Raw genomic sequence first — 12,905 nt, forward strand, 5'->3', positions numbered from 1 at the left:
TTTACACTTTCACCAGCAGGGGGCCGGGAGCCGCTCATTAGATATTCATATATTCACTTCACTCTGGTCCAGGCTTGTTACGTGCGGGACCAGAGGAGCGTCTCCCTACCCCTGCCCCATGCCAGCATTCCCGGGGGGCAGCCTCTGCTGCCTGTGCCCCGGGAGCCCTCCCCCACAAATTTTGGGGCATGCAGGGAGGCTTACATCTCCCTGCGTGCCTCCATCCCCCAGCTCCCTGCGGCATTTGCAGCAGGGGTTAAAATTCACCAGCACGGGCAGCGAGCCCCTGCTGCATTGTATAGGGTGACAGGGAAGGCTGGCAGCGAATGCTGCAGCCCTCCTGAACCCTGCGAATGTGCAGCGAATCCTAAACAGGATTCACTGCACATGGAGAATAAAAACATTGAATACTCCCCTATAGGTGGATGTGTTTTGCTAAGTTCATATACTTCTATCAGGTTAGTAAAGGTCTCTTTCCTTTGTTCTTTACCCACCCTCCCTTTACTCATGCCATGTTGGCTTTTGTGTACAGAACAGTCTTTTAGTTTGTTTGTGTTGCTGGTGTTCTGAGGTGCTCTTCTCTGCCATGGGAGCATTAAACGAATGTTACCCTATGGGTGTCCGCAGTGCCCCCAGCGTAAGCGGGCTTCTCCTTTTATCAGTTACGGGATTTCGGTTGCCTCAATTTATTGTCACTGGGGTGCATAGATGATCACATTTGTTGTCCCAAAAAATATGGCAGATGCCACTGTTGATACCCCACAGTTGAGTGAAGAGAATGAGTTGGCAGTTGGTACCATCCGCATCCTGTATTTATTGGGGCAGTTTGCCACTGTTATTTTGATATTTTGTTGCATTACTTTATGCTAAGCTATTTTCTTCTGCCACATACCTTCCTCTTATACATAAAAATATGAGCCTTTCCTTGGCAAATCCAGTGTCTATAGGGGGGTATTTAATCCTGGGTCACAACTGTCAATCTGTCCCGACATGTTTTCATTTTTCTTGACAGTATATCACCAGGCGGGATTCAATGTCCCGCTTCGTGATCGGCCAAAAAGGAGCGGGTCTGTGTAAACGGCCGAGGATTGTCGAGATTCATCCATGGTCGCAACAATTTGCCAATGTAATTGACAATACAGGCTCGACAGCTTTCAAACATGGGCCCATTCTGTCGATCTGCCTCTTCAATGCTGTCGGACAAGACACCCAGGTGCTAAGTATACACATTTGTTGGATTGCTTGTCTTTTTGTGCAATTTATACTCACCACTGACAGGGTGTCTATAGAGAGTTGGACAGCAGTGAGGTTGTGGGTGCCTGCTGTCTGGAATAGCCTTTTGATACAGGCTTGCTGTACAGCACCTCATTGGTGGCAGCGATAGATAGGCAAGGCTTGGCATGGCATTATGCATAATGGTGCATAGGGAAGCCAATGCCAATGCCAGGATCCCGGGAATCACGGGATTGAGCATTTCTCAATCCCGGATGTCTTCCCTAGTGAGAACTTTTCTCTGAACAATAGTACTGTATATATTTTATTTTCCCATGCTGCTGTATGTTTTAAAACTGGAAAAGAAAAGATTCTCTTGAAGAAAAAACTTTAACCTTTTCTTGCTGAGTGCATTTAGCATGGGTATCTTATTTTCAACTTTCTCTCTTGTGGCTTCTGTTCCTTTGTGTCCTTAGTGTGAATGAACTGCAATGCTGATCCCACAGAGGAGAGGCAATTATATAGCTCCTGTCTCATTGAAATAAGTAATGAATCCCCTAGTGGAGTGTTTTTGAATGACATACTGAACATTCATCATAGTATAACTTTAGAAACAAATGATCACAGTAGACTTGACCTAATTACCAGCTGGGATGTCATGTTTCTTGTACTCCCTTTTGCAGGTTTCTCTTATTCCCCACCGGAGTTTATTTATACTTTCGAGAGTTTAGCTGTGGTTCAAATATAACAGAAAGAAAGAAAAGTTCTGTAGCTGGTGTAGGCGTGTGACTGTGGTTTTATATATATATATATATATATATATATATATATATATATATATATATTTAGGCTGGGACTGGCACTCTCCTTCAATGGAAATTAACTTGCTGCGGTGCCTTCCAAGACCAATATGGTCATAATATGGCGAGGGGAGCAGGCGGCACTCAAACAGGCTGACAGCAGGTATAGGTAAAAAGCCTTTAATCCAATGGCGTTTCGGGGCAACAGACCACCGTTTTCAAGGACAGACAAAAAAGTAATGCACATAGACACATATAAATACAGAAATCATATCCCGCCCCCACACCCCCCTGGCGTGGACACGCCTGCACTTACCATCACTGTGTTCACCTGTCAGCGGTGATCAGCTGCCGCCGATCTCCAAGAGTGTGCAGCATCAGTCAGGCTCCCCCTGGGAACCAGGTGAAAAGACCAGCGTTCCTGGTGTACCAAGACCGCGCTCCCACTTCCGGGTAGTCCGGTCAGCTGATCTCTAACACCAATCAGTGTTCAGTGATGATGCTGCATGGTGTCATAGCAACCTACAAAACATAAATAAAGAACATACATTAAAATGTTTGGGGCATCGCGGCTTAACGCTATCAATCTGTACCAAAAAGTAACATATTAATGCATTGATAAATATACACATGCAGCCACAATAACTTTTTATCAAGACCAGTGTGCCATAGCACTATGTTGAATGTAAACATGAAACAGAAAATGACCTGTCATACTATGAGGGACCCGTTACCCACCAACAGAATATCCAATAGATGAAAAATTCTAATGAACAGCGCATGCAATATATAATATTGAATATGCAATATACAATATACAATACACATAATGTACTGCAGAAAACCCAATATGAGATACTATATGGAATACTAGGGGACCGGAGAACCAGAAGATAAACATCATAAATAACATAATATAATTAACAAGAATAACATAGATAACAGGACCGCACCACTAAAGAAAGCACTAAAGGACCAAGTTTTCATTAAGGCCCTTAGGGGCCATTGTTCCCAGTATAAAGGTCCATCTGCTCTCTTTTTGTAGTAGAATCCTGTTTCTATCACTACCCCTCAAATTATGAGGCACATGGTCAATAATGATAGATCTAATACTTGCCACGCTGTGGCCCATTTTGACACAGTGTCTAGGCACTGGTTGGTCAGAAGTGCCCTGGGATAAAGTAGCATGTATGCCTGACCTATGTAGGGCCATACGTTCCTTAAAGGTCCGCTGGGTCTTCCCCACATAGGACAGGCCACATGGACAGGTCAAAAGATAAATAACGTAGGAGGAGCTGCAAGTGAGAGGGAATCTTATAGGGATCCTCTTACCGGAGTGTGGGTGACCAAATGTAGTACCAATATTCATGGCCCTACACGTGGTACACCCCAGACACCGGTAGCAACCGTTCTTCCTAGACAAAAAATGTTGTTCTTTTAGGGGGTTCCCCCACCCTGTTATGTCAAATTTGACTATGGAGTCCCTGATGTTTCTCCCCCGGGTGTAGCTAGGCAACACTCTAGTGTCTTTCAAAAGTGGGAGATCAACATCTGTTGAGATGATGGGCCATAATTTCTTAATTTGTTTGGTGTTCTTTTTAGTTTGGGTGGAATACCGGTTCACCCATAAGACCAAGGTCTTATCAGTTGGGGGGGTGTTCCTTGTATTCCAACAACTGTTGGCGTGACATATCCATAACTTTCCCCTTAACAGATTTTAATTCAGTTATGGGATACCCCCTCTGTACAAATTTATGGACCATAGCATCTAAGGCTGGTTCCACTTCCTCAGGGTCAGATGTTATCCTCTTGACCCTGAGGAGCCTTCGACAATTAAATGATGCAGCTACTTATACCATGTTAAGCAGTGACCCTACTAAACAGTATAAACAAGTATTGCAAGAGGTTTTACAGGAAGCGTTACAGTGTGGGGATTTACACCCTGATTTGGTCAAGGTTGTACATCATGTAACAATTCATACTAAATAAGATCTTCATATCCTATATTTAACTTAATTTAATCTTGTTAGAAAAGGCTCTAATGCCTTTTCCTTCCTTTTTTCCTTTCTCACATCACATTGCACCTTCTTTAAAGCGTCCTGAGGAAAAGACTAACCAGCCTTGAAATGTTGACGATGTTTGCTATCAATATTTAATCGATGTTTGTCTACTGCACCATAAAAATGCTTTAAATAGCTTAGCCAACTGAGTGCCGCCTCCTTCCTTGGGGACCCCAAAAAGGCCACAAGGTACCTCCACTTCTATATATATATATCTATATCTATAGATATATATATATATATATATATATATATATATATATATATATATATATATATATAATCTATATAGTTAGATAGATAGATGTCATATAATGTACCATAACTAATTGTTCAAATGGCATATGCAACGGCTTGATATAATTGTATGCTTTAAGTAGTAACATTAAAAATGTTAATTATAACCCTGGTACACTTTTGCATTGGCAATGTATAGATAAAGGGTTATTAGCTGCTTGTAATATATAAATAACACAATGAATAACAAAACCAGGTGCATCAGTGTATATGAATATAGACAAGAATTGGATCCACACCTGTGTTAAACAGCATACTTTACAAATCTTTAAATTACCTTTTATGTTAGTTGGAGAGCTATCTTTCCCTAGAAACTGTAACTTGTTTTGTCTACACTGACAGATGTTATTTTGCCCTCAAAAGCTTGAGATAACCTTCTATATACTACTAATTCCCAGCATCGTAATCACCAATTTCATTAAGTTTTCCTCTGAGTAAAAATACTTAGTTGGCGTCTCTCTATTTAGTGCTGCTCATTAGATTTTCTTTTTGTTTTCCATGCATGTAATTAGCATAGTGATATTCAGGCTTCATTTACATTCCATTGCATTCTTGCAAATGGCATTGCAAAAACTTTAGTCAAGATTTTGAATGCTGTAGCCTGGAATGATTTCGGTGATCAGTATTTAATTTATTAATAACCCTTTTTTATTAAATAATTTATTTAAACTGTCAATTATTTATTTTCTAAACAACGTATTAAAAAACCTATTTCAATGATGTCTGCAATATTTTGTATGCACTTATTTAATGTGTGTGACCCTTAAAAGGAGATGTTTCAAGCCTTGGGGAGATTATAAAGTAGAGAGTTTGCCCAAAGCGATTAATCAGCTTCTAACTATAATTTCAAACGATAGAGAGTGGTTTTGTAAAACCAAAACACGACAATGAAATTAGAACCAAAACATGAGACTCCATACACAACTATATAAAATATGTGTCAATGTTGTATCGAACAACAGTTCAAATGACAAAGCAATTGATTTATAATTTATTTCACACTTAATAAAAGTTATTTGGGGATCCAATTATCTTTAAACATCTGAGGCTTATTAAGTGGAAATACCCATAAATGTTATAGTTTAACACACATGTAAGACTTAGAGACCATAGCAAATATACTATATGAGGTCATACTTCCATTTCCAAATGCAGCAGCTATGAGGAAGTGAGTAGGAACCTAGACCTGAGAAACACAGTGAGTGTGGTCTACTTAGATTTTGCAAAGCCCTTTCATATGGTGCCTTACATGACATTAATCCACAAAATCTGGGAGTTGGGTATAGGAAGCAAAATCTGCACTTGGGTTAAAAATTGACTGGAGAATAGAGAACAGAGAGTTGCGGTAATGGAACATTTTCTAAATGGTCTAAAGTTTTAATTGGTGTACCGCTGGGGCTATTCCTTTTTAATATATTTATTAATGACCTAGGAAATGGTCTTATTGTGCAAAGTGTAAATTTTTGTGGATGATACTAAACTGTGTAAGGTAATTAGATCAGACCAGAACGTGACCCCTCTACATGGTGATTTACTGTACATAAACTGGAGTGTTGGGCAGCAAAATGGAAAATTTGTTTTAATATCAATAAAGGCAAGGTTATAAATTTTGGGACCAGAAACGGGCTAGCATTTTGGGACCAGCCAGGGTGTTAATGTTGCTGTTCTGGTGTTTCTTACATACTGGAGGACGGAAGTTAATTTTTCCCCTGTATTTGTGAAACCAGGACTGGCTCAAAGAGCCCAGGGTTGGTTATGTTAGGGATTTGGGATGGGCCCCATGCCTTTTTTTTATATTACCAAAAAATTACATATTCCCGTTACTAAATATTGCAAGTGCTTTCTGGTTTGTTTTAAAAAAATCGCTACCTATTACATCATGTCCATGGTCTCTAGACACATGTGCAAGAGTCATGCTTCCATTACAAGCACAACACATAATGGGCTCCATTTGGAGCCTTTGTACCGGAGGCTGCTCCTTGATACATGCTGCTGATTTTGTATATTGCATTGTGCTTTTGTATTCTAATATTGTGCAAAGATTGCAATGTTTATTGATAAAAGGACCCTTGTTAACAAAATAGGCTACTTGCAAACTTATAATGAAATTGAGATTTGGTCATGTGACTGGGCCTTACCTCCTCTGTTCACATGTTGCAGTACTGTCAATTATTTTATGGAAAAATGGCACATTACAGTACCTTCTAAATATTAATACATACCGTATACTGTATACATGCAATATGTAATCATGGTAAATTGCACTGTTGTTCCTCTACTTGCACTTCAATCCCTGCTATGCTGGAGATCCATTTCTGGTGATCCAGTGAAGTGACTTCCAATGCAACCCATAGAGGTCCTGGCAGTACAAGGATTCACTGTGACATTTTCATTAGTCCTATAATCAGCGGTGTAAGTTCATGCAAGATGCCCGGAGGCAGTATGGATAGTGGTGGTGGTGCAGGCAGCGGGGGACAGTGAGGTGCAGGGAGCCAGGGACAGTGAGGTGCAGGCAGCGGGGGACAGTGAGGTGCAAGGAGCCAGGGACAGTGAGGTGCAGGCAGCGGGGGACAGTGAGGTGCAGGCATTTCTGCTGCCTATCTGAATTACCTCTTCAGCCACTCTGCATTGGAATCCCTACTCTGCAAACTGCTTCACTAGCTCATATGATGCTCCACATACCATTTAAACTTCTCAGTCTATCATTCATTAATCCTTCATCCAAGGACAGTGCAAGGCTTCCTAGCACCCTACGCAAAACTTTAACCTACTGCCCCCCCCATACTGCCACCTTATACCCACATTTCAACTCCTTAATGCTTACTTGCTTAACATTCCAGAATGGCAGGGAGGCTCCCATAAATTGGGTGGTCCTCCCAACACCCCGGGAAGGATGATGAGTCCTCTGCTTGCTGGAAGTATGCATCAAGGGAAAGTATGGAAGTGAGGTCTTAGAAGTTCCACAGCAGCTGCTTGCATTAAGTACAACAAGGATCCTCATAGACATCCTTGATTTTCTGATAGGAAGAGTTGGTGACAACCCCCAAAATCCTGGAAGCTGCCTAGAGAAAGAGAAATTGTACAGAAAGAGAGAAAGATAAATGTATAAAAGTAATACAGAGAAATGTACAATTACAGAAAAAGAAAAATGTATAGGTAGAGATATATATATATATATATATATATATATATATATATATCACAAGAAAAGTCCAATTAGCGCGCAAGTCCTAATCCTTTCAGTGGAATTCAAGTCAGTCCTTTAGCTTTGGGGGAGAAGGAGATAATTTCCCAGCACTTTAGGTCAGATGTACAACCGGCTGCTTCCTCTTAATTACCCTTGCGGGCACCTGGATTCTCAGGTAAACGGTATTTCTAGGAGAGGAAAGAGGAGCGCTCCAAATAGTGCTTTATCTTTTTATTTCAATCACAAGAATAAAATCATCCACAGGTACATTGTAAATGGTGTCACGTACCACAATAGACGGTTAGGCACAACCGCGGGTGATAAACAGCATGAACTGGGGCTGTCTCCGACAGCAAACAGATTGGCAAACGGGTGCTCTCACCACTCTCACATCCACCACGGAGTTCAGACCGACGCCAGGCCACGCCCCTACGCGTTTCGTCACGAGGACTTCTGACGAAGTCCTCGTGACGAAACGCGTAGGGGCGTGGCCTGGCGTCGGTCTGAACTCCGTGGTGGATGTGAGAGTGGTGAGAGCACCCGTTTGCCAATCTGTTTGCTGTCGGAGACAGCCCCAGTTCATGCTGTTTATCACCCGCGGTTGTGCCTAACCGTCTATTGTGGTACGTGACACCATTTACAATGTACCTGTGGATGATTTTATTCTTGTGATTGAAATAAAAAGATAAAGCACTATTTGGAGCGCTCCTCTTTCCTCTCCTAGAAATATATATATATATATATATATATATGAAAAAGGAAATAAGAGTTCAGAGTGCGCTACCAGAAATTACACAGTTTTTTTAAAACACAATATGATTTAATATAAAAGCCTTATAGGCAATACATAAAAGTGCAGAAATACAACAGCTTTTTTATTTCAGCAAGTTTCTGTTATTCACTTGGTGAAGCAGGCCCAACGCGTTTCGTCATGGAAATGACTTCATCAGGGGCTTATATGTAACATTTTTGATAACCAAATGGCACTGTAAATTCAATACAGATAAAAAATTGTAAATAAAAAATTTCATTTGTACATTTAGAATAAAGAGACATTTTTTGGTGATGAAGGATATAGAACGGAGAGGAGGATGAGGGAGAGAAAGCGAAAAAAGGAATGATATATATACAATATACAAAACGTGATTGATTTATACATGATTTCATTACTAATTACATGGTTTAAAGTTCGTGAAAAGTTGTGATTCAATTCTGTGATAAACTAATACATACATTTAATAATGTTAAGTTTACCAGGGGATCGTGCTGATCCTAATTCATATGGTTATATCTAATACCAATGTGATTCAGTGATGAACATATACATACAATTGATGAATATTTACAGAGGGATCTTCCTGATCCTGATGTATGTGATTAAATACATATAACAACAATATTAAGAATTAATATTAAACAATTATAAATCTTGTGTTTAGATGAGTGAATACCCCACCCAGGTGAAAAATATAAAATAATTGTATATATATACCTTTGTACAACTTCAATTATCATATACACTGGTCGATTTGTGTGATATACACTGGTCGAGTTGTGTCAATAATACAGTATCGAAAAAGAAACAACATCTGGAGGAGAGATATAGTAATAGAATGAATGTTCTAAAATATGGAGTAACCAAAATATCTTCTTGTGGAGAACTGCTGGTTTTATCTACTTACAGAAGCTTGTTTGTACCTGTGATCTAGGGAAGGAGCAACGGCCATTTCTTTTTAAGGGCCTGATATGCGGGGGTTAATAACCACAGAATAAAGCCTCAAAGTAATTCCTTTGTGACAAAATGGTCCCATCTAAAAATGAGTCAAAATGTGGACAATTGACTTAAATGTACATACATAAGATACTTATATGGCAGTGATTGAAAAACCAAAGATAAGGATAACCACTTACATGTGTTAGGGCAACCGGGTGTGCACTCTCTGGAATCCAAAAGCTGAATGGATACCAGTGTGTTCTGGTGGATATATATAGGGATTTCAGGAGTGACATCACTTCCTGTATGGATTTGATTACTCTTGGACTTTAATGCTTAAATAAGCTTCTCCAGCTTATATTTGGATGACCAAATGTTATTCAATTCTTTAGGTATGATGTCCTTAAACTATGGACATAGCACTAAGCTTTAATATTGCTTTCCTAAGCTTGTAAAACCTTAATTAGGTGGTGGTACTTGAAATTTTGCCCTTACTTAGCACTGCTGAAGTGGTCCTACCTTTAATAGCTTCCCCGTTTTTGGTGAAACAAAATCACTTGGCAGAAATGGCCGCAGTGATCCTTATTAGAAATGATTCACCTCACTCCGCTTTCTGCTGGGGATTAGATGAGGGGACATTTAATTATTACTTATCCTATATAAATAGAGGGGACATTGAATTATTACTTATCCTATATAAACACCTTGTGTACTGCGCTCTCTGCTGGGGGTTAGATATAGAACATTGAATTAGATATGGAACATTGAATTTTATGCACCATATATGAGAATTTTTTTTTTTTTTTTTTTAAATTAATTTTATATTTCTCTTATTATACATGGAGAATTAATGGATAGCTGGGTTTAATACATATATATATATATATATATATATATATATATATATATATATATATACATGTAAAAACATTTCAATTATCCATTTTCTACTGGCTTTTAATAAGACCTAATTAACATATTTTAGCTAATATTGGGCGGTTATTATATGAAAAGGAGGAGGAAAGTATGGTGCCAGCATGGATACATCACCAAAGTTACCTCATTCCTTCTTATGTTTGCCTAAATGGTGGCAAAAAAGTGTAAACAACGGTTTAGACCTACTAAATATATTTAAATAAGAATTAGTCCGCATTATATTTGTCTCAATTAAATGGAATTTAAATATAAATCCTCCTCTATAATGAGGGGTGTGTTAAACCCATATACATAGAGAGGTCTGAAATTGGGATGGAACCCCACTCCAGTTTGTTCAATCACTATCATATTTACATCGAGGTCTTCAGGGTGCAACACTACATTCATGGAAACACAAAGAGAATTTTCAAGAATCCAGATGGTGTGACCAAAAAAGTGGGAGATAGATTTTTATATAGAAGGGTTTTGAAAAAAAGGGGGAGAAGATAAGATCAGCAGGTATGGTACTATTTAGAGGAAAGCCACTATGTCAACTCCTTCGTTTAATCCCTTCGGGCTCAGAGTATCCAGAGTGTATATCCAAAAACTCTCCTTTTTTATTAGTTCTTGGTCCCTGTTGCCCCCTCTTGGGTTGACGGGGACACGCTCAATGATGGTAAAGCTGAAGTTTTCTTTGGTCACCATGGAGTTGTGTTTCTCCAAGTAATGTTTTGGCAGGCTGTGGACTTTTACTTTGTTACGAATATTCCTCATGTGTTCCTGCACACGTATTTTCGCTTGCCTTATAGTTTTGCCTATATAGATCAAATTGCAACTGCAGGTGATTTTATATACTATATGATCTGAATTGCAAGTGACGGCTTCAGTGATTTTGTATTCTCTACCGTTTTTAAAGGTGTGCTGGAACTGTGATTTTTCCATGAAGGGGCAGCAGATGCATTTGTTGCACGGTAAGATTCCCGTTTTTTTACTCAGAAAATGATGAGTACCCTTACTGAGGGCTGAGGTTGTTGGTTTTAATCTGCTGGGTGCTAAAATGGATTTTAGATTTTTCGCCCGACGATATACAAGGTTCGGTTTAGGGGGAAGATGTTGTCCCAACACCGGATCTCGCAATAGTGTAGTCCAGTGCTTTTCAAGGATTTTTCTGATTTGATTGTTCTCACAGTTAAACTGTGTTATAAAAGGTCTACACTTGAATTCCTTTTTTTGTTTAGTAGTTTCAAGTAATAGGTCATCTCTTTTCTGAGAAAAAGCTCTCTGCCTAGCAGTCTCAACAAATGTCGCTTTGTAGCCTCTTTCAATAAAGCGATCAAAAAGTAACTGGGATTGAAGCCAGAATTCGCTGTCGTTATTACAGTTTCTTCTCACCCGTAGGAATTGGGCGTATGGTACACCGTTCTTCCAGGCTGGAAGGTGACAGCTGGTGGCCGGGATGAAGCTGTTTGCATCCACTGTTTTGAAGTGGGTCCGTGTTGACACTTCTTCCCCTGGCTTTCCTTCAAGTTCTAGGTCTAAGAAATCGATTATTGTGGCGTTGGTCTTATAAGTGAATTTAAGATTGAAGTCGTTAATATGTATGTATGAAATGAATTCCAATACACTAGTTTCATCCCCATGCCATATAAGAAGAAGATCATCAATATAGCGTTTATATGCTATTATGTTCTTTTCTTCAAAGCGCGATCCGAAGATGAACTGTTCCTCCCAGGCCCTCATGTGGAGGTTGGCATATGATGGGGCAAATTTTGTCCCCATAGCCGTTCCCTGTTCTTGGAGATAATAATCCCCGTCAAATTCAAAAAAGTTGTGATTTAAAATGAATTTGATGCTGTTAATTAGAAATGTTATTTCAGATTCCTTTTTTTCCGGGTCATTTCGTAGTATTTTCTCCACCGATTGTAGTCCCTTACTATGGGGGATAGAGGAATAGAGTCCCTGTACATCTATTGTTAGCCAACAATAGTTGGCGGACCAGATTTTACCTTTCAATAATTTCAGGACTGAGGAACTGTCTTTCAAATGGGACCTGTTTTGCAAGACGTACGGCTGTAGTTTTAAGTCCAAATAGTGGGAAAGACTGGACGTAAGTGAGTTTATACCCGCTATTATGGGGCGTCCAGGAGGTTCTGCTTGGTCTTTGTGGACCTTTGGAATATGATAGAAATTAGCCAACATAGGATGTTTAACATTGATGTAATCATATTCTTCTTTGCAAATAACCTTGTTGTCCAAGCCTGACTTCAGAAGAATTTCAAAATCTGTTTTGAATTCTGTAGTTGGATTAGATGGGAGTTTCTGATAGGTAGTTCGGTCATCAAGGATTTTTCTTGCTTCCTTCAGGTAGTTAGTTTTTTCTTGTAAAACTACCGCCCCTCCCTTATCGGCAATCTTCACAATGGTGTTTTCATCCTTTTTTAGACTTTTTATTGCTTTATTTTCCTGTACGTTTAGATTTTTTACAAAGTGCTTCTTAGGATTGATTGTTCTGAAATCTTCCCTCACAGCTTCGAAAAAGATTTCGAGGTGACTTCCTCTGGATTCTACCGGGTAAAACCGCGAGGTGGGAGCTACTAGTGGTTTAGGTTCTGTTTCTTTCAGTTGTGGAGTTGGATTTTTTAAGAAATGTCTTTGTACTGTGAGATTTCTGATGAATTTATTCAAATCGATGAATAAGTCGAAATGATTAATATGACCAT

The sequence above is a fragment of the Crinia signifera genome, chromosome 7, assembly GCF_055691185.1.
Source record: "Crinia signifera chromosome 7, ASM5569118v1, whole genome shotgun sequence".
NCBI lineage: Eukaryota > Metazoa > Chordata > Amphibia > Anura > Myobatrachidae > Crinia > Crinia signifera.